We start from the raw sequence: 27,179 nt of genomic DNA, 5'->3' as shown, positions 1-27,179 counted from the left end.
AAAACTGTAATAACAGAATGACACACCCCAAAATAATAATATAACAAAGGGAAATTTGATGGGGAGCAGGAAAATAAGATCTGAGGAAGGAAAAGGTTAGGGTTAACTAATAAATACTAAACATTAACAAATCAACTAATTCCCCACCTTCCAACACTCACAACTCTTCCTAACCCCCAAGATCCTCCGGGGCACCTTCCTAGGCAGATGGCATCCTGAGGTTGAGTTGTGAAATGAGTGCTGCAGCACTGTGCATGTTGGCCTGCTTAAACCCAAAGGATCCCCTTTCTGTGTCTTAGCCCCTTTGTGGGGCAGAGTCTTCTCCTCACTCTCCTATCAGACTCTCTGGCTCCCTGGTGTGGAGTCCTGTGGAGGTCTTGGCTGGCTTTTGGTCAGATTTCTATTACTGCGGACACTGGTCTCTGTGGGGCAGGAGCACACAGTAGTTCAGACTTCCATTGCAGATCACCCCATGCAGAAGCCGCCCTGTTGGTCACAGCAGTTTTTAAGTCTTTCTCTTCACATCCCTGACTCCAAACACGCTGACTTCAAAGGTGCTGGTAGCCATTACAGTTGTAGTCTCTTGGCCAGGATCCCTTAGGAGCTTAGTCTGGCACTCCATGAGCTGGCAAATTCCAAGTGGGAGTTTCATACAATATGAATGGATATTAGTGTGTATAATTATATTATATTATATTGACAGAGCGGAACAAGGCAACAGACTGAAATTTTACAAACCTATGTCTTAACATGTTCTTCAAAAAGGAGGAAAATATTCTAGATGTAGTGACTTTAAACTCAATTTTAAAAAAAAGTTTATAGTGGCCTGGAGCGTCCAGGCTACTGAACTGCTAAATGAAGCTAATCTGATCAAATGAGGCCCTTGGTTACAAATGGATGGAACTTTTGGGCTCTATGTATCGTCACTGTAAATTGCCAGTCTTTGAGATAATTTTAATAAAACAAACCTCAGCTCATTACTGCACTAATACTGTTTTTTCTCTGTAGCAATGCTTTAAAGGGGAATAGTCCAGCAGTTACAAATGGAAGAAAGTAGCTCCATAAGGGCATTGTGATGGGGTGTATGGACCTACTGAGAGCTTGGCAGGGAAGGACTACAAGAGAGACCATAGCTGCCTGCTATAAGTGCAAGGATTTGCAGGGTAGAAGAATTAGGTCAGCTATGATGAATTATTGCCCCCTTCACATTGTGAGGGGGATGGTCTGGGGAAGTTGTAGGAGAGGACACTGGGAACAATGTTCAGAGAGGATGGTCCTTTAATTAGATAGCTGGAGCTGAGAGGAGATGCAACAGTATGGAGATGTTCCTCTCAATTCCTGCATTGAGCCACACTGAAGACCTTTGCTTTGGACTTGGCTCAGAGGAGCTCTGTTGTATTTGGTCTGGACGGGGTAGGACATTCTTTATTATTTATTTTTCGCCTTTACAGTAAATCCTATTGGAAAAGTGTTTAAACTCCACCTAGGTGCAAAATTCTTTCTTCTTCCTAGAAGCCTGTAACATACCTTTCTAAAATGGTTGTTAGAAATATCCAGTAGCTGGGCCCTCCAAGCAATACTGTAATACAAATAATTAAGAATAGTAATTGTCATCTGAACTGAATGAAAGGATAGTCTTATGAAAGGAAGAGCTAATTTAAAATAAATTCTTCCTTTTGCAACCATTCAGACCTGCTTACAGGAAACAACCCTTGCAATGCATTTTTTGCCCACATCTCCTTTCAAAGAACCTGTCAAATTCTTACTTTCCAGGTTAACCACCTCCCTCCCATGCGGTGGAGGGAGCTGGGGAGTTGTAACATTGTGGTTCTGGTTAGTGAGAAGAGTGCCACCTCTTTGACATTCTTTTCCCTCTTTCCCCTGACTTCACAGGTGTGTATCTTCAGGCACTCTATGGATGATGGGGTTCATGTGTTAAGAGGAGTTGGTGAGTAGGGGAGCTGAGGGAGTGGCTGCTCTTGGTAGCTGTGACACTGTACCCCATATTCTTTATAGAGATGATATTATGGCATAACTATGACGTATTATATGCAAGATAGGCCATGAGAGATATCATTGGAAAGGTTATTATTTACTGGATATGATTATCCTATTTGTATACATGTATTCTTTTTGTATCTGTAGTTAGGAATATCGTCCATGTAACTATCACAAATGTGTTTACACATGGGGAATGCCCACTAGGCAGAATGGACTCAGGCTAGAGGGATGGCTGGGAAGGGCCCATTCAGGTTGATGGGCCTTTAGGAGAAAACAGGCCTTAGAAGAGACTAATCTCCCACTGGAAGGCCTTCCTGAGGATGCTGTAAGCAGCCTCTGACTCATGGCTGCTAGGACCCTACAGGGTCATGTGACCAGGTCACCTGATACTGGACTCCATTTTGGAATACCAGTGTCTTTCCACTGACTGATATGGGAACAAAGCTTGGAGACAAAGGGTTCCCACCATATGCAAAAGCTATTTAAGATGGGAGTGACATCATTGTGGTTCTTCACCGACTCCGCGCCCAAAGAAGACTCCTGAAAACGCCTGAAGAACAGAACAAGGACTGAACTGTGGGGAAGTGCTGAATCCAGGCTGAAGTGATTTTTAGCCTTTGAAAGGAACGCCTGGGTTTTTTAAGCTGTAAGCAAGTGCAGCTGGCCCCTTAGGAATTTTGCAGCCTACTTGAATCATCATTTAGGGTGAGAATTTGCTACTCATATCCAATCTCTTTAGTATATTAAGCTTAGTTTGTGCGTTTTGTTTGTTTGCTAGATAATCTGCTTTGATCTGTTTGCTGTCCCTTATCACTTAAAATCTATCTTTTGTAGTTAATACATTTGTTTTTGATTTTATCACAGAGCAGTGTGTGGGAGTCATAACTTGGGGGAAAAAATGTTGTATCTTTCCTCTCCACATTGAGGGAAGGGGGCAATTTCATGAGCTTACACTGTACAGATCTCTGTGCAATGCAAGACAGTATAATTTTGGGTTTACACTTCAGAGGGGAGTGTGCACTTGAGCAGCTGGAAAGTTCCTTAACTGTAACCTCCCCATGCAGAGCTGATCACAAGAGTCTGTATGTACTGCAGCTGGGCTCAGTGGTACTCTGGTTCCAGGTGGCACCCCGGGGGAACCCATCACAGTAGCATTGTTCTGTTCCAATCCCCCTAGTTCCAGCTGGACTTTTGTGTGTGTAAGATGACCTTCTGTTTTTCTTAACTGGAAAGTAAGTATTTGACATATCCTATAATGGAGAAAAAAATCATAGAAGATCAGGGTTGGAAGAGACCTCAGGAGCTCATCTAGTCCAATCTCTTGCTCAAAACAGGAGCCACCCCAGCCAAATCATCCCAGCCAGGATATGTCCACTTGGTTACTGTGGTAAAGAGTAATTATATTTGTAAAAGGGATGGCACTCCTCTTACTCCTGTCATCACTATTTTGCCAAGCTTCCAGCTGCTTTGGGGAGGGGGGACTTCTTCCCAGACAGCACTACTCACCCCTGCCCATTCACAACTGGCAGGGAAATGCGGAGAAAGGAGCCCAGTCATAACTGTCACACTGCACAAGGCCATTCTCTATTTGTTGCTTTGATGGAGGGCAGGATAGATGATTCAAAGCCCTTGAGAGATGAGGATTATTCTGTCGGTCCTACTGGCTATCTTATCTATTAACTTTGATCTCTAAATCAGAGTGGCTTTCTGATCACATGGTCATTTCCAGCAATCAAAATAGTTCCTCCTGCAGTGGCCTGTGCTAGGATACAGAATAAATAAGAGTGAACATGAGATAATAGCATGACTGGGAAAAGCCCACTTTTGTCTCGTGTCAAAACCTTTCCTGCCACAGAAAAGACATGGTTGAGAGTTATACTTAGGTTCTTGACTTAAGTTGGAACAAATCCCATTGGTTGCTACTCTCCTAAACACTCTCATGCAAGGAAACTTAACACTAATATCTGTATTACTGAGTGGGTGTAAGATCCAAAGTGTATTCTTACCCTATTAAGAATCTAGTGTTAGACTCCTGTGCGTGGCATGAATTCAGTTTCACTCTTCTCGGATATTCTGTTGGTGGATCAATGGCTTAGCACATCATTCACGTCCAGCCCCTCATATGGTGATCTTAAGTATCTTGTGAATGAGGTAAATTTATGCCTGCTCAGTGGAGGTCCTCCACATCCCTGTAGGAACCTTGCAAATCCTTTACTTACACCTCCATGCCTCAGTTTCCCTTCCTTTGTGTCTTCCTGTCTCACAGCTCCATGTTGCAGCTGTCCTCCTCCTAGAGGGTATGCTGGGATTACAGTTCTGATGGTGCAGTCTGTTCCCTTAAGGCTAGTGGGACCTGAGGATCAGCTCTCCCTGTCTTGTGATGGGGCCCTTAAAGAAACAGTACCCGGTTTTCCTCCCAAACACTACTTATTCCTGGAACTGCTTCCTGTCCACCAATGCCTCCTTTTTCCTACATCCCTGCTCACATCAGACCTCCGAAACTCTAAAGGGCCAGGCCACAGGATGGGGATGTGCTGACTGCCAAGTCCCACTGTTCCTAAGGGCCAGACTACCCCATTCCATTGGTATCTGAACATTTTGTTAGTGCTCAGATGACTGCATCAGGCTATTTACATGTACAGAAATAAGGAATATAACTATCCCTAGTTCTCCACTTCCCACTAATAACAAAGCTAAGGAAATTGAACAGACAGTGAAGGTCAGAGGAAGATTACACAGGCAAATATGACTCAGTGTAGCTGCTTGCAACTGGAGCAATAGTCAGTGACTGGAGGGATTCATACTACTAAGTGTCCAGAGGATATAGATTGGCCCCTCATAATGAGGTGTAACCCCAGCTTGGCCTAGAATTTCTGGCTCTATCTTGCCAAGTTCCTGGCCTTGCTTCATGGTTAAAATATACTATATGCATGGCTAGCTGTCTTTAGAGTGGGTTTGAAATAACTCGTTCAGAGGAAAGGAAAGCCACTGACCTAAAATCCCAATGATAACTTCAACAGGCTATGTAATTGCCATCATTACACATGCATTAAATACACAGATAAATGCACAATTACATGCAATAGGAAGATAAGTGCATACACTGGAGCAGAACTGTTCAAGCACTATCAGGAGAAAACAAACATTCTTTACAGGGGAAGTGGCTTACCATGAAAGCCTTCTTTTTTTCAGGTAGCACATTAACAAGATCAGATTTAGGGGGGGGGGAAAGAAAAGGAGGGGGGATGTGTGGAGTGATATTTTCCAGCACTGACTGAGAATTCACATTTAAAATAAACAAAAATGGGCATAAGTTGTGACCAATTGCCTGAAGATTCTCTGAAGGATTATGCCTGTGTTATGGCTTAGTGCTCAGGGAACAGATAATGGGAGCCAAACAGAAAATGCTCTGTAGCAAATAGATAAGTGAGTTAATTATTGCAAAGAATGGTTTTTATTAATTCACATAGTAAATTCTAAAACAGAATAAAAATGCAGGTAATGCATATAATGCCCAATACATATGGTAAAGTTCCATTTCATCATCTGCTGAACAGAGGTGATAAGACCTACCAGGGATCTTTAGAATCACAGTTGCTGTGCAATTGCACAGATGGTTAAGGGAGCTACCATCTTAACAGGTGCAAGTTTAATCTGAGCCCCCCAAAATACATAGACTCCAGTAGTGTCAGATTTGTGCAATGTGCACAGTGCAATGTGATCAACAGTCCAATTGAAGGGAAAGATCATTAAAAGTTTACAAAGCCCAGCCTATCTGGGGTACAGTCATCTGAAACACCCATGAAAGAACTTGCATAGTCTATGGGAATGGTCAAAGTGTTACCTCTGACGGCAGTGACATAGGAGTGCTTGAGGAGATTTTGTCTTTCTCTTCTTATATGAGTCTTATGGCATCCAGAAAACTTTCTGGGTTTGTATTCAGTTTTGCATCATTCACTAGTTTCTTTTACTTTACCAAAATCTAGCAGTTTCTTCTGCACTCTTACTTTGCTAATTAACTATGAAAACTCAGGATGCCTTGATTTTTCTTAGCTAATTTTGCATATTTAAAAAACGTACCTCCCCTCCTTTCCCCTGCATTCTAACAGATTTTGTTTGTTCTGGTTTGTTGAAGGTTATAACTGCATAACACCATGGCTGTTTTAACCAAGGACGTTTTTAAAACTGGAATCAGTGATTAACATAGTTTCTCTTTTCCTATTATTTTTCATAGATTTATAGATTTTTAAGGCCAGAAGGGACCATTATGATAATCTAGTCTGATCTACTACATAATACAGACCAATAATTTCTGTATCAAGCCCACAACTTTAGAGTTATAGCACATCTTTTTGATAGACTTTTGATTACACTGATTTTAATCACATCAAATGATGGATGCTCAGAAGAGAATAATCTGAGGGGGGAACAGAGTTATCAAAGAAATAGCACTATTAGATCAGGACCTCCTTTGCATATTAGCAGAATCTTCAAGGCAAAATTGGGCTATAGCAGACCCAGTTCCTGGGAAAAGATGGATGTTCCATTATCTGGGGATAGGGGTGTGTGAGCCCTCTAGACAGCTCTGAAAAGAGGCAGGCTTAACAAAAAGTAGAATGGGTCCTTTGGATTCTGCTTTGTAGCTGATAGTTCCTTGAATTTGGTTTGTTTGCCTTAAATTTTTGGTAGCAATTAAATCGGACACTTAAGAGATTATCTGTTTGAAATGTTTATTCTGTATTTATTTTTTTCTACTGTATCTTTAAACAAGAGAGATTTACTTTATCTAATTTGGATTCAGCTGGACTGTGTTGTTTGGGAAAATGCTGATTTGTGGTGTTCTTAATGAGTTAAGTTATTTACCTGTCTTCAAGTCTGGATGAAGATAAGAGAAAAATGAAATTAATTGTTGAGGTGCTGTTGTGATAATGAGGGGGGCATTGGGTTAGTAGGGGACAATGCCACAGAAAAGTTGCTCATGAGCAAGTCCCATTGAACAAAAGCCCATTGATCATGTGGCAGAAACCACATGTTCACTGTAGAAATATATGTACAAGAACCAGTTCCATCCACTGAAAAATAATCAATTTTGACTCCATTCACTAAAATAACAAGCCCGGGAAAGCAGAATTTTAGTGCCTATGGAACTGCCCAGCATGATGTCCACTGTTGAGAATGAGTATATGTTTATGCCTGTCAGTTCCCCACTCTGAACTCTAGGGTACAGATGTGGGGACCCGCATGAAAGAACTCCTAAGTTTCTTCTTACCAGTTTAGGTTAAAAATTTCCCCAAGGTACAACCTTTACCTTGGCCTTGAACAGTATGCTGCTACCACCAAGCATTTTAAAAACAAAACAGGGAAAGAGACCACATGGAGATGTCTTCCCCCCCCCCAAGCTTTACAAACCCCCTTTCCTGGGAAGGCTTGAGAATAATATACTAACCAACTGGTTACAAAATCAACCAAGACCCAAACTCCTGGATCTTAGAACAATGAAAAAAATCAGTCAGGTTCTTTAAAAGAAGGATTTTATTAAAAAAAAAATCATCTCTGTAAAATCAGAATGGAAAATACTTTACAGGGTATTCAGATTCAAAACACAGAGGATCCCCCTCTGGGCAAAACCTTAAAGTTACAGAAAACAGGAATAAACCTCCCTCTTAACACAGGGAAAATTCACATAAAACAAAAGGTAAACTAATCCGCCTTGCCTGGCTTACCTGTACTGGTTGCAATATTGGAGACTTGGATTAGGATGGGTTGGAGAAGATGGATTTCCGTCTGGCCTATCTCAGTCCCAAGAGAGAACAACCATGTAAACAAAGAGCACAAACGAAAGCCTTCCCCTTCCCAAGATTTGAAAGTATCTTGTCCCCTTATTGGTCCTTTGAGTCAGGTGCCAGCCAGGTTAGCTGAGTTTCGTAACCCTTTACAGGTAACAGGATGTTGCCTCTGGCCAGGAGGGATTTTATAGCACTGTATACAGAAAGGTGGTTACCCTTCCCTTTATATTTATGACAAGGGCGCCATATCAAAAGCTACAGGATTACACCAGTGGTGTCCATGCTGATCTCTAGTCTTTGTATAATTAGGCCCAAGGCTGTCTTTGTGACCATCTCTCCTGCAGATATTTTGTAAATATCTCTGGTTGATAGGTATTGTGACATGGTTGGGCCAGATGGCTACAGGAGAGTAATAGAAGGCAGACATATTAGCCCCAGGTTAAGTAGGTCCCTTTTCCCTGGGTAAGGTAACACGGAAGGTTCCAGAACAATCAGGAACCTTCTGGAGACAATTAAGACAGACAGGCTGATTAGAACACCTTCAGCCAATCAAGAAGCTGTTAGAATCAACTAAGGCAGGCTAATCAGGGCACCTGGGTTTAAAAAGGAGCTCACTTCAGTTTGTGGTGCATGTGTGAGGAGCTGGGAGCAAGAAGCACTAGGAGCTGAGAGTGAGAACGCGGACTGTTGGAGGACTGAGGAGTATAAGCATTATCAGACACCAGGAGGAAGGTCCTATGTGAGAATAAAGAAGGTGTTGGGAGGAGGCTATGGGGAAGTAGCCCAGGGAGTTGTAGCCGTCGCACAGCTGTTCCAGGAGGCACTCTAGACAGCTGCATTCCACAGGGCCCTGGGCTGGAACCTGGAGTAGAGGGCGGGCCCAGGTTCCCCCCAAACCTCCCAACTCCTGGTCAGACACAGGAGGACTGTGGATTCAGAAAAACGGCCAAGCTGAGGGCTGCTGTGAAGCTCTAAGGCGAGCAAATCCACCAATAAGCGCAAGACCCACCACGGTAGAAGAGGAACTTTGTCACAGTATATACAATGTGTTTGCCTGAGAATTGATTCCTAATTGCTGTCTGTGTTGATTCAGTTTCTATGGCAATAAGGAGATCCTTTTGAACATTCAGATATTCTGTTTGTTCCTATATCACTTAAAAATGAGAGGCTTACAAAGAATAATATGCATGTGTTATGCAGAAATGGATTGCAAGAGATAGGAAGAGACAACATCATCTACCTTTTTTTTCTTTTCCTCTCATTTGAAAGAGCTATGTGATTACTATTAGTCCTCTTTCTGTTCTTCCCCAAATGCTTTAATGGTTTATTCTATTACATTTTCTTGTATAATGGTACTGGCAGCCCAACTCTCATGAGCAAGCCAACAGAGACCAGTGACACTGACATCATGGGTCTGATCTGGTAATAATCTAGTGAGACTGGGTCTAAAAGACCTATTGCTGAAGTCAATGGTAAAACTCCTTCAAAGAGAAAAGGATCCAAAGTGAGTAATATGTATATTAAAAAAATAGGTTTTTGTGCAAAAGAGCAGTGTGCTTGGGAAATGTAGTATCAATAAGAATAGGAATAATTTCCTTTTCTTGTGGGAAATGATTGTGTAAAAGTGGTCTCTGTCATTGTATAATTAAACACTTTCCCCCTTGGTGTGCTAATATCAAATGATGAACAATCCAGCCGGATGGCTGGCAGAGGAATAGGCAATGGGAAATAATACAGTTTATTGTATTTTAGATTAGTTAAGCTTTCACAAAGACAGTGTTTCTACATGTGACCAAAACTCCCTCTCCCTTAAGGGATAGTTATAAGAAATTATCTGCTCAGGTTTTAATTCTGAGCTTGAATTTATGAAATAGTAATCACTGCTCTGCTAAAGATAGCATTTGATAGGCTGACCAGCAAAACAGGAGGGCTTATGGGCTCTCAGAAGAATTTGGGGAAAGGAGAAAATTCACTGGATTCAGCTTTTTCTATTGTTTGCAAACTTATTCATTTGGTGATTCTCCAGAAAAGCAGCTGGCATTAGAAATTGTACAAACTGCTCTCTTCAAATGGCTGCTCAGAGTTTTCTTTTCTCCCCCCCCCCGTCCTATGATAAATTGGGGCTTTTGGGGCGGCAGTGAAAAAGTCAACACATTTTGCTTCTTTTGTATTTATTTATATTCTTTCTGTCTGCTGGCAGCCTGAAATTTAAATGTATTTAATTCCATTAACTTTCCTCATTTCAGGTCTGATTCTGCTCTTAGCGAGGTTTACTGAAAGTATGTCAAAGATGTTAGTGGTCATAAAAATCAGTGATTTGTTTTTTCACACAAGCTTAATTATTCAGCTACGATTGTCTTGTCACCAATGACAGTATGCTGGTTCTTGAACCAGCATGGAAGGTTTCAGAGTAGCAGCTGTGTTAGTCTGTATTCGCAAAAAGAAAAGGAGTACTAGTGGCACCTTAGAAACTAACTAATTTATTTGAGCCTAAGCTTTCGTGAGCTACAGCTCACTTCATCGGATGCATTTGGTGGAAAATACAGTGGGGAGATTTATATACATACACAGAGGACATGAAACAATGCGTTTTATCATACACACTGTAAGGAGAATGATCACTTAAGATGAGCCATCACCAGCAGCAGGGGGGTGGGGGAAGGAGGAAAACCTTTCATGGTGACAAGCAAGGTAGCCCATTTCCAGCAGTTAACAAGAACATCTGAGGAACAGTGAGGGGTGGGGGGGGGGAGAAATAACATAGGGAAATAGTTTTACTTTGTGTAATGACTCATCCATTCCCAGTCTCTATTCAAGCCTAAGTTAATTGTATCCAGTTTGCAAATTAATTCCAATTCAGCAGTCTCTCGTTGGAGTCTGTTTGTTTTTGAAGTTTTTTGTTGAAGGATATCCACCCTCAGGTCTGTAATCGAGTGACCGGAGAGATTGAAGTGTTCTCAGACTGATTTTTGAATGTTACAATTCTTGACGTCTGATTTGTGTCCATTTATTCTTTTACATAGAGACTGTCCAGTTTGACCAATGTACATGGGAGAGGGGCATTGCTGGCACATGATGGCATATATCACATTTGTAGATGCTCAGGTGAACGAGCCTCTGATAGCATGGCTGATGTGATTAGGCCCTATGATGGTGTCCCCTGAATAGATATGTGGACAGAGTTGGCAACGGGCTTTGTTGCAAGGATAGGTTCCTGGGTTAGTGGTTCTGTTGTGTGGTGAGTGGTTTCTGGTGAGTATTTGCTTCAGGTTGGGGGGCTGTCTGTAAGCAAGGACTGGCCTGTCTCCCAAGATCTGTGAGAGTGATGGGTCGTCCTTCAGGATAGGTTGTAGATCCTTGATGATGCGTTGGAGAGGTTTTAGTTGGGGGCTGAAGGTGATGGCTAGTGGCGTTCTGTTATTTTCTTTGTTGGGCCTGTCCTGTAGTAGGTGACTTCTGGGTACTCTTCTGGCTCTGTCAATCTGTTTCTTCACTTCAGCAGGTGGGTATTGTAGTGGTAGGAATGCATGATAGAGATCTTGTAGGTGTTTGTCTCTGTCTGAGGGGTTGGAGCAAATGCGGTTATATCGTAGAGCTTGGCTGTAGACAATGGATCGTGTGGTATGATCTGGATGAAAGCTAGAGGCATGTAGGTAGGAATAGCGGTCAGTAGGTTTCCGATATAGGGTGGTGTTTATGTGACCATCGCGTATTAGCACCATAGTGTCCAGGAAGTGGATCTCTTGTGTGGACTGGTCCAGCCTGAGGCTGATGGTGGGATGGAAATTGTTGAAATCCTGGTGGAATTCCTCAAGGGCTTCTTTTCCATGGGTCCAGATGATGAAGATGTCATCAATGTAGTGCAAGTAGAGTAGGGGCATTAGGGGACGAGAGCTGAGGAAGCGTTGTTCTAAGTCAGCCATAAAAATGTTGGCATACTGTGGGGCTATGCGGGTACCCATAGCAGTGTCGCTGATTTGAAGGTATACATTGTCCCCAAATGTGAAATAGTTATGGGTGAGGACAAAGTCACAAAGTTCAGCCACCAGGTTAGCCGTGACATTATCAAGGATACTGTTCCTGACGGCTTGTAGTCCATCTTTGTGTGGAATGTTGGTGTAGAGGACTTCTACATCTATAGTGGCTAGGATGGTGTTTTTAGGAAGATCACCAATGGATTGTAGTTTCTTCAGGAAATCAGTGGTGTCTCAAAGATAGTCAGTGATGTCTCGATGATCCCCCATCATCTCAGGTATTGGCACCCTGACAGCAGTATTGTCTGGCTATGTAGAGTCCCTCCTCAGGCACTACGTTACCAGCACTCCCAGCTATCTTCGAGACATCACTGACTTCCTGAGGAAACTACAATCCATTGGTGATCTTCCTAAAAACACCGATGAAGTGAGCTGTAGCTCACGAAAGCTTATGCTCAAATAAATTTGTTAGTCTCTAAGGTGCCACAAGTACTCCTTTTCTTTCAGCATGGAAGATAATTTCTGGCTGAAAGATTCATTAGTGATAGTAATAAATGGTCTGATTCCTCAATTACAGCAGAGTGATTAAGGATAATTCCACTGAAGTCGGTGGCCTCATATTGTATTCCATTTGCTTGGTGAGAAAGCAAGAACAAATGATTTCTTCCTGAGGGTATGTCTACACTACGAAATTAGGTCGATATTATAGAAGTTGATTTTTAGAAATCGATTTTATACAGTCGATTGCGTAAGTTCACACTAAGCGCATTAAGTTGGCAGAGTGCATCTTCACTACTGTGGCTATCCCACAGTTCCTGCAGTCTCCACTGCCCATTGGAATTCTGGGTTAAGCTCCCAATGCTTGATGGGGCAAAAACATTGTGGGTAGTTTTGGGTACATGTCGTCAGTCGCCCCTTCCTCTGTGAAAGCTACGGAAGACAATCATTTTGCGCCTTTTTTCTGCACAGACGCCATACCACGGCAAGCATGCAGCCTGCTCAGCTCAGCTAACGGACACTGCGGCTGTTGCGTCCTGGGTGCAGCTGGCAGCAGACGGTGCAGTAGGACTGCTAACCATCATCATACACCACTTCTGCTGCAACTCTGGTCTTCTGCTATTGTCTCAATAGCGAATTTCTCCATGTTGTCTGTCATGGGCTCCTGGGTACATGTGTTCTTCCTCGGGAAATGTGCGTGGTGCTAACCATCGTCCTCCACTGCTTCCACTGCAACCCTGCTCTCATGAATCCACCTTGCAGGTCCTCTCATCATTCTCTATAAATATCTATTCTTGTGGCATCCATCTTTAGCCACTGCTTCTGCTACAGCTCTGCTCTCCTGCAGAAGCCATACCATGGCAAGCATGGAGCCCACTCAGATCACCGCGGCAGTTATGAGCATGGTAAACACCTCATGCATTATCCTGCAGTATGTGCAGAACCAGAACCTGCAAAAGTAGGCGAGGAGGCGATGGCAGTGCGGTGAAAAGAGTGATGAGGACATGGACACAGACTTCTCTCAAAGCACGGGCCCCAGAAATGTGGACATCTTGGTGGCAATGGGGCAGGCTCATGCCATGGAATGCCGATTCTGGGCCCAGGAAACAAGCACAGACTGGGGGGACTGCATAGTGTTGCAGGTCTGGGATGATTCCCAGTGGCTGCGAAACTTTCGCATGCATAAGGGCACTTTCATGGAACTTTGACTTGCTTTCCCCTGCCCTGAAGTGCAAGAATACCAAGATGAGAGCAGTCCCCACAGTTCACAAGCGAGTGGTGATAGCCCTCTGGAAGCTTGCAATGCCAGACAGCTACCAGTCTGTCAGGAATCAATTTGGAGTGGGCAAATCTACTGTGGGGGCTGCTGTGATCCAAGTAGCCAACGCAATTACTGAGCTGCTGCTATCAAGGGTAGTGACTCTGGGAAATATGTAGGTCATAGTGGATGGCTTTGCTGCAATGGGATTCCCTAACTGTGGTGGGGCGATAGATGGAACGCATATCCCTATCTTGGGACTAGACTACCTTGGCAGCCAGTACATAAACCGAAAGGGGTACTTTTCAATGGTGCTTCAAGTACTGGTGGATCACAAGGGACGTTTCACTGACATCAACATGGGGTGGCTGGAAAAGGTACATGACGCTCGCATCTTCAGGAACTCTGGTTTGCTTGAACAGCTGCAGGAAGTAACTTATTTCCCAGACCAGAAAATAACTGTTGGGGATGTTTGACTGTTTGACTGTTTTAACTGTTTGAACCCAGCCTACCCCTTAATGCCATGGCTCATGAAGCCATAGATAGGCACCCTGGACAGTAGTAAGGAGCTGTTCAACTATAGGCTGAGCAAGTGCAGAATGGTGGTAGAATGTGCAGTTGGATGTTTAAAAGTATGCTGGTGCAGTTTACTGACTCAGTTAGACCTCAGCTAAACCAATATGTCCATCATTATTGCTGCTTGTTGTGTGCTCCACAATATCTGTGAGAGTAAGGGGGAGACATTTGTGACAGGGTGGGAGGTTGAGACAAATGACATGGCCACTGATTACGCACAGCCAGACACCAGGGCAATTAGAAGAGCACAGCAGGGCGTGCTGCACATCAGAGAAGCTTTGAAAACCAGTTTCATGACTGGCCAGGCTACGGTGTAACAGTTCTGTTTGTTTCTTCTTGATGAAAACCCGCCCTCTTGGTTCACTCTACTTCCTTGTAAGCCAATCGCCCTCCCACTTTCAATCACCACTTGCAGAGGCAATAAAGTCGTTTCAAAATCATGCATTCTTTATTAATTCATCACACAAATAGGGGGATAACTGCCAAGGTAGCCCGGGAGGGGTGGGGGAGGAGGGAAGCACCGGGTGGGGTGGTAGATGAGGGGAGGAGGGAAAGACAAGGCCCCACTGCACTTCAAAACTTACTGAATGCCATCCTTCTGTTGCTGGGGCAGTCCCCTGGGGTGGGGTGGTTGGGTGCCTAGAGGACCCACCCCCAACCCTGTGTTTTTGGGTGTCTGGGTGGGAAGGCTGTGGAACTTGGGGAGGAGGGCGGGCGGTTACACAGGGGCTGTAGCAGCAGTCTGTGCTCCTGCTGCCTTTCCTACAGCTCCACCAGATGCCGGAGCATATCCATTTGATCCCACAGTAGCCTCAGCATTGCATCCTGCCACCTCTCATCTTGCTCGTCCCTCCTGTCCTCGCGTTCATTTTCTGTTTTCCTGGACTCTGCCATTGTTTGCCTCCATGCATTCTGCTGAGCTCTGTGGGAGGACTGCATGAGCTCAGAGAACATTTCATTGTGAGTGCGGTTTTTTTCGCCTTCTTATCTGCGCTAGCCTCTGAGACGGAGATGATTGAAGGGGGAGTGTTGAAACATTTGCAGCTGGGGGAGGAAAAAAAAGGGAGAGTAGCATTTAAAAAGACACATTTTAGAAAACAATGGGTAGACTCTTTCACGGAGAACCAAGCTGTTAACATTACATAGCACGTATGCTTTTAGTACAAGGTCGCATTTTGCCTCTTATATTGAGGACCTGCTGGTTTGGTGTGAGAGATCACACACGCAGGGCCGGGCAACAGAATTCTGCTTGCAGGCAGCCCTAGTCTTTCAACTTCTTCAGCCTTCGTAACATGTTGGAATGGTTTCAAACAGCAGTGCCCTCCTTTCCCATACCAAGCACCCGTTGGGTTGGCCATTTAAAAGGAGGGGCTGTACTGGCCACGAATGCATCCCAAGTCTTCAGGATAAATTAATCATTAAACACGCTTGTTTTTAAACAATATATTATATTTACAAAGGTACACTTACCAGGGGTGCCTTCTCTGGCTTCATGGTCCAGGAGCCCACCTTGGGAGGGTTGGGAGGGTATTGGCTCTAGGGTGGTAAGTAGTTCTTGGCTGTCGGGGAGAATGGTTTCTCCATTTGCCTGCTGTGCGCTATCCTCCTCCTCATCTTCCTTGTCCCCAAAATCCTCATGTTTGTTGCATGAGACTCCCCCCTTACAGCTGTCCACAGACAGGGGTGAGTAGTAGTAGGGCTCCCCCCCCCCCGAATTACATGCAGCTCATCATAGAAGCAGCATGCCTGGGGCTCTGACCTGGAGTGGCTGTTTGCCTCTTTGGTTTTTTTGTAGGCTTGCCTGAGCTCCTTAATTTTCACATGGCACTGCTGCGGGTCCCTGTTGTAGCCTCTGTCCATCATGCCTTTGGAGATTTTTGCAAATATTTTGGCATTTCATCTTTTGGAATGGAGTTCTGATGGCACGGATTTGTCTCCCCATACAGTGATCAGATCCAGTACCTTCCATTCGGTCCATGCTGGAGCTCTTTTGCAACTCTGGGACTGCATGGTCACCTGTGCTGATGAGCTTGCCATGCTGGCCAAACAGGAAATCAAATTCAAAAGTTCCTGGGGTTCTTCCTGTGTACCTGGCTAGTGCATCTGAGTTGAGAGTGCTGTCCAGAGTGGCCACAGTGGAACACTCTGGGATAGCTCCCAGAGGCCAATACCATCAAATTGCATCCACACTACCCCAAATTTGACCCAGCAATGTCTATTTCAGCCCTAATCCCCTCGTCGTGGGGGGGGAAACAGAAATCGATTTTAAGAGCCCTTTAAGTTGACAAAATGGCTTCGTCGTGTGGATGGGTGCAGGGTTAAATCAATCTAATGCTGCTAAATTCGACCTAAACTTGTAGTGTAGACCAGGGCTGAGTTATCAGTGTAAATTCTTCAATTGGCTGGAGGCTGCTAAAAGATGAAAGGCTGAGCATTCATTTGTTGTATACAAATGGCCCCTTTAGGCCTGGGGAGCAAGAGAAAGAAACTGGAACTCACAGAACTGTTTTCTTCTTTGCCCTGCACCTTGTGCGCTCATTTACATCAGTGCAAAATACCATAACATATTTATTGACCATTCTGCTTCGGACAATGGGACTTAGCTGTATACTTAATGTTAAGCATGTGCTTAGGTGCTTTCCTAGATATCACAGTAATGGATAAGGCTACCTCACAAAAAAGTCACTCAATGTAGCTTAATTTTTCTTTAATATTTCTTTTTCTTCCCTTCTGATGTCTCATGCTATTTGCACTTTAACTTGTATTCAAAAGCAGCTTTCCTACTACCTGTACTTTAAATATACATAAATAAATAAACAGTAGTCTTTAACCAAAGAATAAAAAAAGAGATGCATTGACTAATTTCATCAGTAAGGCTGGCCACATGTTAAGAGAGTTTCTTGTTAGAAGTAGAAATGTTGAATTGGGGTACTTTCCATTTGCGTCTCATTCTGGTGCATATCAATGCTTCCATGACTACAAGGGTAATTATTTCTTTGTTTGCCAGGAACATTAAAATTGTAATTGTTTCTATAGATAATGTGCTTAGACTACTTAAAAGTAAATTGCACTATGGGTCATCACAGCTGGCATTTCTACTGGAGTTATTTCAAGTTATAGCTGTACACAGCAATTAATCCTTTGTGCTTTTAGGAGGTATATCCTACTCCCAATCCAACGGATACTTAAAATAATTTAGTTCTAGGTCTGGAGTGCCACTTGTGCTGAAATCTTCAGTGTATTTCTTTTTGATGTTGAATAAATACCCATTTGGAAAAATGTGAGATGTGACCAACCAAACTTATTTTTCTTTTAAGTAAAATGTGTGTTTGAAAGGTGAAAGCTTTTCATTAGCTAGTGCATTAGCTTGTACCACCAATCCCAACTTGGAAAGAATTCAAGAATAATATTGAAATGATGATTGGAAAGGCTTCTAGACAGACAGGGATTTCTGAGTGCAATAGGAAAATGTGTCCATCGCTGTTATAGATTCTCATCCAAAGTCCACTGAAGTCAATGGAAACACTCCCACAATGAAATTTATAGAAGTGTATATAATAATATTTTTTCCTTCCTGGAACTGGAAAATATGCAATTACCATGGAAAGCATTGCAGAGTCATAAGAAATCTTACCAAACCTAACCTAGGAGAATCTAGACCTGTTGACCAGTTACAAAATGTTAGACTGAATTACAAAAATGTTTTAAACCAAAACTTACTGAGAATTATCACACCTAATTCAGTTAAAAACATTGTTATCCACTTATTTTGTATCTTAATACCACATTGTGGAACAAGAAGCCCATAAACGGACTACTCCACTAGTCCCTCCAAAATATCAGGAACTTGGCGGTTTTCTGTCTGTGCTTTCAGATTATCACTGTATTTGCAGCTGGCAATCTCTCTATTTTTGTTACTTATTTATTCTAAATCACTACCTGCATTGGAAACTGCACATCCCCATTTGGCTTTTATTTTTCAGAACAAATTTGTTAGAGAGAGAGAATGGTTCCTAAATTTGGGCATTAAGTCATGTTAAGAAACAGTGATACAACTAGAGTTTGTTTATCCATCCTCTACAGATCCGTGTGATGTTGTGATTACATATATCCTAGACTCTGGTCACCTTAGAGTTCAGCATTGTGTGTGCAGAGACAGCAGTTGTCCTTGTTAAAATGAAAGCAATAAGCTTAATAAATAGAGAGTGTTGAAAGGAAAGGGAGCTACTCTTGATAAAAATTTATTTCACCCTCTACATCCAGATACTCTATAAAGCTCTCCAGTGAAGTGTATTCTGAAGTTGCTTTGAGCAGTGATGTAGGATTAGGGTTTCATGCATGAAATCTCTCTGCCTCTTCAAACCAAACTAAATATTAGTAGAAACTTATTTTGGATCTGAGACTCCAGTGGGCTGGAGTATAGATTGTGGGCTCAGAGCTAGGAGACTCTTCCAGTTTCATCTGTTTTTTTTTTTTCAAGACTTGTAATCCCACTGGATAAACAAAATTCTGTTTGTCGATCAGATATATCTTGTGCCTGACTGCATCGGTGGTTCACGGTAGAATGAACGTGATTGGAGATTTTACTACATTTTTGATGTCATTTTGAAGTGAGGATTCTTTTTCATTTCATAGGATCATTTGTATTTTATGATTAAATGTAAATACAAGCCTTGTTTAAATCCTTAGTTATCTGTGAGACACTGGTCTTGGATGGTATCAATAATACTTTGGAAAATGCACTTGAATCTTAAAGCTACTGACATCTCATGGTGAATCTTCAGAAGTATTATTTTCGAGAAGCAGTTCTGCTGCTAAGGGATAGAGATTTCTTCTGTTTTTCTCTTCCTTTGTTCTTTATTGCATAAATATAATATCTTTGCTTAGAAGTTCATATATTGAGCTTATTTACTGTTTCTCCTCTCCCCCTCTTTTAAGTCATAAGCTTCTGTTTATGATGATGTATTCATTGCCACATTGGATTCCAAAAAAAACCCAGGCTCTTATGATCTTAAAGTGTAAAATAAATAGAGCAGATGTTCATCCCATTTCTTAAGAGAAAGATTCCATCTTCATGTAAATCTCATGAAGAAATGAAGGGAGGAAAATAAGTAAATTTCATATAGTTGTAGATATTCAGAATAACTTGTACTTAGGGGGTTAGATTTAATCCACTCTGCTGAAAACAAGGGCAAATCCCTAATGTTTCAAGTTGCAGAAAGTCCACTTGCTGTGCCAATGCAACCCAACTCTATAAAGGAGGCTCAGAGCAGCAAAGTGGTCCATGTGAGCTATGGAGTGGGTGTGGTCAGGAGATGTACATACCTTTTGGCAGACTATGGTATATCCAGTGGCCTCTCCTCTCCTTTTCCTCTCCTGTTGGACCACTCATGAGGGTAGCACTGGACCATAGAATTTGGCATTGACCTTGGTAACTTGAACTTCAGTGACATCAACAGTGGGAGAGGTCAGTTGAATTATGAAGTGTGCATGCTTCTTCCTAGTGACCTTAGATGTGTGTGCTGCATCCATGACTGTACAAGGGGAAAAGACCATTTGGAGGGATGAAAAATATTCATTGAGAATAGTGGGGATGGGTGAACATGGAAAAGCTTTACCTTTCTGAACTGACATAATCCCTGTCAGTAGTCGTCTTCAGCCTTGCCCTTGGTAATTTACAGTTAGGAAGGAAAGATGGAGGTCGGGGGACAGAGGCCTGTTGTCTAATATCTGAAATATTCTTCCACCTTCTGAAATTATATGGGCAGCAAGCAGCCTTGTCATTGTTAACATGCAGTGACTTTTCAAGTGCTCAAACACGGCACTTGAATCAAAGTCAGAATAAATTTGAAGATAAGATTTGAACAGTGATGGCCAGGCAATCTCACCGTTGAGCACTACTGCAACTCCAAGTGTTCAAAATTTCTGAATCAGGCCCCCAAAATCATCACTCATTGAGAAAGAGTGTGTTCTTTCATTTTCTGCCTGGTTTCTGACTCATTTGGATCATGTTTGCAAAGCAGTGGTAGATGGCAGATACCATTTTCTGCCTGGTTTCTGACACCTTTGGATCATGTTTGCAAAGCAGTGATAAATTCCCCTCCCCTGATAATGCTCACACTGAATTGCCTGCAGGTTCCTGTTGCAACGGAAATGCAGTGTCATTTATATACTGACATTATGGCTGTCAAAGTGTTATTTGAAGGAAGGGCCCTTCCAGTAGTTTGGTTTTATGATTTTATTTTTAATGCAGCAAAATGTTTTGCTCTACAAGGCAGATGTAGGTGAAAAAAAGACTATGAACATCTCTCTCTCTCTCTCTCCAGACAAGAAAGATTTATCATAGGACTGGGGTGCCTCGGAAAAGGTGCCAAACAGTGCCCAAATCAAGCAGAGAAAAAGTGTTTAGCTTTCAGATAGTTCAGTTTTCTTCTTTCAGCCTGAGGGCAGTGGTCAGGCTCCTCTTACTGGCCTCTGAGAAAAGCAGAGACTAATGCAAAGTAGAGGGGCAGACCAATAATGCAAAAGATAGCGATAAAAGAGCCAACCAAGTTCTAGTTCAAATTTAGGGTCTGCTGTTGACAATACAGCTGTTTAAAAATATCTTGAACAAATATTGCTGTAGATGTAAAGTACATCAAACAAGCTGGAATAAAGGCTTCTCTGTCAGGGCTGATCTTTTTTCCTTCTGTACATGATATTCCCAACTTTGTGATAATTTATTCTTCTATCTTGCAATGATTTTTCCCCCTTCCCCATTATACACTCTGATGATGAATCAGTGAAACATTTTTCAGGTGCCCAAGTGCTGATGTTGGGCGGCAGACAGCTTGAGTGAGCTTGGATCAGCTGACAACAAGAGAAATAAAACATAGCTATGTGTTTTCAATAATTCAGTGTAAAATTCTGGTGAAAGATTTTATTTCTTTAAAATCCTTTGAAGATGTGTTAGCAGGCTCACATAAGAGAGATCCTTGAGATTCTTCAAGGGGTTCAAACAAGGAAGGCTTTCTTCACCTTTCACGCTGAACTGGAGTCATGCAAGCACTAAAAAAAGACTTAAACTTTACTGAAAAAGACTCTGTTGATATAATAAAACACAGTGCTGGATTAGGTAGTTGTCCTCCTTCCCCACTTACCCTCCATGCCCCGCAGAGCTGCGATTGAATAAAATAGGATCTGAGCATACAGCCCCTAAAGAATGTGTTCCAATAAAGTCCGTGTCTATGCAAAGCCATGAGGACCCTTGTAAATACTGGGTTTAGTTTGGGTCAGAGGGATGGGTAAGGGTTGGGTTGGTGGCTGTTTCTGCTAAGCACATTCAACTTTTGCAGGTAGTAAAGCACCCTCCCACTAACCAGCTGTTATACTAGTGGAAGAGGGAGTGGAAGAGAGAGCAGAGCAGGGGCAGGAGAGAGGAAGCTTTGCAAACAGAATAGAACAGCAGCAAGGAAAAGGACTTGGGAGAGAGAGAGTGTAAAAACCCTGCGGGGCTGGACCCTGGGACCATGGGGATTGTGTGCTGCTGCTGCTGCCACTGCATCATCCCTGGTGGCTTAGACTGGGCTCCCACATGAGGACCCTATGGGGCTGGGCTCAGTAGGAAGTATAGCCCAGCAGAACCTGAGTGGTGGCTCCTTATAGACCACCGATTAGCTGGTTCCAATACATAAACCAGGAAGCCATGTTTGGAAGCTTGCTGAGCAAGACTGCATGCATGTCTCCACTGTAGACCCTGCTCATGATAGACCCTAGACTCCAGCTTCTGACCCTGGTTCTTGGCTTTTCTCTTTGATTGCTGTCTATAATCTGGTGCCTGACCCTGATCTCCTGGTAACCTGACCCTGCCTGCCTCCTGATGCCTGACTCATGGTTTTCCCTCTTGCCTCCCGGTATCTGACTCGGCCTGACTCCCAACTCCTGCTCCGATCTATACATCTGACTCCTCTTGTTACAGACTGGGGAGCACATGGTGAACAAAAATCTGTTTATGTGAACCTGACTGCACTGTATTTCCTGCCAGTGTGCATTTAGTTCTGCACCTGTCCATGTAGGTTGTACGTGTATATATACAAGTGGATTAGGCTAAATTATTACACTTGTGTTTGCAGTCTGTCTTTTCATACATGCTGTAAATGGGCTAATCACCACAGATCTATATCATATAGGTCAGTGTCTTCCACTGGGCAGGTCTCATCAGTAGATGAGGAGAATGAGTGAGCTTGGTCTCCAGATATTTCAGAAATAAAACATAGCTGTTGTCCTTCAAGGAATTTTAACAGGCACCTCCATTTGAGCGAAAGTATTGCTGACCTATACCTACCTTTTGATCATCCCTATTACCACAGCCAGTGATAAACTGTTTCAGTTGCACAACCTGTTTGAGGGTGGCCTCAGACTGCAGTTATGAATCTCATTAGGTTTCTTTTCCCTTGCTGTAAGTCCACCTCCCCTTCTTAATCTCTGTCTTAGATTTATAAATCAATTCCTGTCATAGAAGTGCTTTATGCAACACTTTAAAAAAATAATTGTGTGGCTGCATTAATCAAAGGACTACAGCACTGAAGGAAATGTCAGGCCTAATAGCTCATCTTGATGCAGTGATCAGTGACAGAAAAGCTGCTTTCAGCTAATTTGCATGGGTTTGATGACACTAATTAAGAGTCTCGGTACCTTTTTTTAGAATGTGATGAAAGGGAGAGAGGGAAAAGAGGCAGCATGATCAGAGCTGCTGTTGCCGCAGCAGCAGCAGGCCCAGGATGCTTGGCATGATCTAAGCCTTCTGGCCTTTAAGGCAAATGACCTATGTTTTTGGCTAGTGGGCCACATTATGCCCAGCCAATCAAACTAGACAGACCTCTTCTGTTCTCTCAAGGAGTTCTCTCTCAGCTGACTAGAGAAAGGCAATAAGGGGAAAGCAGGCCCTACATTGAAACAGCTGGGCCACTCCACCATGATAGCAGCTGAAACTGGTTTTAGAACTATGGGCCTAATCCAGAGGTAGGCAAACTTTTTGGCCCAAGGGCCACATCTGGGTGAGGAAATTTCATGCAGGGCCATGAATGTAGGGGTTGGGGTGTGGGAGGGCGTGTAGTGTGCAGGAAGGAGCTCAGGGAAAGGGGTTGGGGTGCAGGAGGGATGTGGGGTATACAAGGGGGCTCAGGGAAAGGGTTGGAGTACAGGAGGGAGTGCACAGTGCGGGAGGGAGATCAGGGCAGGTGGCTGGGGTGCAGGAGGGGGTGTGGAGTGTGGCAGGGGGCTCGGTAGGGAGTTGGGGTGTGGGATGCAGGAGGGGTTCAGGGTGTGGGTTCCAGCCCAGCACTGCTTACCTGGAATGGCTCCGGGGTGGCAGCAGCGCACACCGGGGCCAGGGCAGGCTCCCTGCTGGCCCTAGCCCTGCATCAGCTCTAGGAAGCAGCTGGCACCACATCCCTGAAGCCCCTGAGGGAGCAGGGAGGGCAGAGGGCTGAGCACAGTGCCCTTGTCTGTGGGTACCTCCCCTGAAACTCCCATTGGCTGGGAACAGGGAACTGCAGGGATGTGGTGCACGCTGCTTCCCGGAGCAGCGTGAGGTCTGCAGTGCCACGGGGGTGGGAATCCTGTGGGCCAGATCCAAAGCCCTGAGGGGCTGGATCCAGCTCGAGGGCCATAGTTTGCCCACCCCAGCCTAATCCATAACCCACTGAAGTGAATAAAAGGCCTTTCCTTTACTTCACTTGACTTTGGATCTGGTCCTATAAATGTAGTCGTCACTGAGAAAATTTCCCTTTGCCCCCAGTGAGGGCTAATCCTAACACCATACAGAGCCAAACCAGCTGGCAAGCTTGCAGGCACTGAAGGTTGGCATCTTTGTGTGATGGGGACAAGGATGATTGGGACTCTGGGTGGAATATTTGCATGTAGGTCGGAGATGCGCGTTGATGCTATGCCACCAGGATTGCCATCTTGTCCTGGAACTGAGCCAAATCATATTGGAGCGTCAGCCAAAAGAATGGCTTTCAGTTCTCTTCCCAGTATTGACCCACTTTACTAGCTTGATAGGAAATACCCATAGTGCATTACAAACATGGATCAGAACCAGCTTTTATAGTTTGTGATAGGTACGTTTACTCCATCATGTGTGGACTTTACAGGTTGCTATAAATATCAGAACTGAGTACAGCTTCTACGTGTGAGGTGCTAACTTTCCTCCCTCTACCTATCCCCAATGATCCCTCTGCAGAGGGAGCTCACTAAGCAACAGCAAGACAAGTAAGCAGGATTTGCTGAACTCAGTGACAAAAATCATGAACTGTTGTGTTGAGTTCAGTTAGCTGATGGGAAAGCAACTCTATGAATGATTTATTCATCATGTGCTTCATCCATCTATTCTCTCATCCATTATTTAGAGTCATAAAGCTTAATAACAGAAGGCACCACTGGCTCCTCTAGCCTGACCTCCTGTATATAACAAGCCACCAACACCACCCAGCAACTGAAATTAGACCAAAGTATCACAGCCCACAGGAAACTAGACTACCTGCCACAGACGGACTAGGAGGGGCTGAGGTGCACCAATGCCTGAGCCCCTGCCACTGCAATGATTGTGAGATATGCCCTGATAATCCTGGTAAGTGACCTGTACCCACAAGCTGCAGAAGAAGGCAACCCACCCTCACCCCAAGATCACGTCCAACCTGACCTGGGGAAAATTCCTTCCTGAATCCACATATGGGGATCAGGTAAAATCTGAGCATGTGAGCAAGAACCAGCCTGCCAAGCACCTCAGAGAGAATATTAGGTAGCATCTCAGAGATCTGGCCATCCCTCTCCGATGCCTCATCTCCAGCAATAGCCATCCCTAATGCTTCAGAGGAAGGAGATTGCCCCGCTCTTCCCAGAATTGGGGGGGGGGAGAAGGGGGGTTAGGAATCTCTCACTCTCCCCTGCAGGTGACTGGCTGAAATGAGATGAGACATCTACACACTATGCCTCTGATTCTTCAAGATATTACTTCTATGGTGAGAAAGAAAGAGAGGCACCCGGGAATCATCCAGACAGTGATTTGAGCAAAGGTAATCACCATACCACATCATGGATGGAATTACTTTGGACAGAGTGCTATGCACTGATACCATGTCTCAAGAGTCCAGATTTGGAGGAAAAATCAAGAAAGGTGGGACGAGACTTGAAGGTGAACTTAAAAAAGCGGTCACAATTAGCAAAGTACTTGGAAAAGTTAATAGCAAGGAATTGTTTGTACTGATATTGTCCTCCTTCAAATCCCTTCCTAACTTTGCTGTAATGCCTCCAAAAATTTGACATGATTAGGCTGTGTGTGTTAGATTGGTGTGCTGTGACCATGGCTTATCAAGCTGTTCATAATCATCTCACTGTTAACTTGCATTCTCCCTAATGCCTTCAGTTTGGTGCATCTGATTGCTGTCTCATCTTATAATAGACTGTAAGCTCCTTGAGGCAGGAACACTTGGGATTGTCCAGTGACTAGCACCATGAAACTGAGGCCTCTAGGTGCTACTGCGGGACAGATAATAATAAACAATGGTATAGGATTAAAAATGGGATTATATAAAAATGAGAAACTTGAAGAAAATAGGAAACTTGGTTCAAAGTATTTTGTACAAAAGAGAATATACATGAGGAATAAGTTGCTGGGGCTGGTGACAAAAAACAAGGATATAAATTAGTTTGTACTGTGTATTATCTTAGGGAGAAGTATGGGGTCCACCAAAAATGGTGGGAAAGTTGGACTTTTCTGATGGCCTTTTCTGATTCTAGTATTTATGTTCAGTATAGAATTAATGCAGCCTACCTTGCTAGAATTGCCTCAGAATTCTATACAGTCGGAATACATGGAGCCTATTTGTTTGTGGAAAAACAATTGCACATTTCTTGTGCTAATTCTAACTTGAATTTAGAGTTGGGTAAAAGTTTTGCAAACTTTTTTTTTTTTTTTAACAAAAATGCACATTTTTAAAACTGGAAAAAATGTTGCAAAATGGAAACAAACCATTAAAAAATTGAGTTTTTTTTCCATATGTAATCTCTAAGGAAAAAATTTGCTATTAGGAAAACTGCAAAAAACAATTCACATGGATATGAGTATTCTTTTATTTGTATTTCAAGCTGGTGTTTCGAGATGGATCACATGGAATTGATTGGCAGCTATTACCCCCCATGTGGTCAGAAGGGTAACCAAAGTCATTTTAAATCACTTTCTCAGAAGTGACAGCATCAGGTAATGGCAGTGGAGTGTGTGTGTGTGTGTGTGTGTGTGTGTGTGTGTGTTTGTGAGAGAGAGAGAGAGAGAGAGAGAATATACACATTCCTCTATTCCCTCTCCCCGTGTGAAAAGGGTTTTTTTTTGTATTTTATGGGTACTGTGACCCTGCTTGTGATCCCCCAAAATACAAATTTTCTCTCCAGCTCCCAGTAACTGTTGTACTTCCAATTTGAAAGCACTTCCCTGACTTTGGAGACAAGGAGGTGAGAAGAATTATTGTTAGCTACACGACTTCGAAAGAGTAAACAGAGATAGGAAGGTAGAAGTGCGTAGGAGCTAAGGTGGGTAGGGCGCTGAAGGATAAAGACAAGGAGCTTATATTTGATATGGAAGACTAGGGGAATCCAGTGAAAGGATTTGAAGATCAGGCACGATGTGTTCAGAACAATGGGCAACATGAATTAAATTTATAATGTTAAAGATCAAAGAAAATTCCAGATATAAATCTATGTTCCTATGCAGTTCACATCTGTGTCATAACAAAAACTTGGATCATACTGTACATTTAATAATGAAATGTTAACATAGCTACAACATTCATGAACGCTTCTAAGGTCATATGAACCACTACATGGAGAACTCAGTTGCTCTCCCAAATGCTCCTTGTGACAGGGTGCTGAGTGAGAAGCACTTAATCGGCCCCCGCCACTCCCGCCCCAATCAAGGGGAATGGATTGGGGCTGGTTGGATAGCCCTGTGTCTGCCTGGTAATGGGCAGTACCTGCCAGCCTCATTAGCCAGGGCTATAAAGGGTGGAAGGAAGCCAGAGAGAACAGACAAAAAGAAAAGCAGTACTTGAGGCA

The sequence above is a fragment of the Dermochelys coriacea genome, chromosome 7, assembly GCF_009764565.3.
Source record: "Dermochelys coriacea isolate rDerCor1 chromosome 7, rDerCor1.pri.v4, whole genome shotgun sequence".
Lineage (NCBI taxonomy): Eukaryota > Metazoa > Chordata > Testudines > Dermochelyidae > Dermochelys > Dermochelys coriacea.
This window is presented reverse-complemented; position numbering follows the sequence as displayed.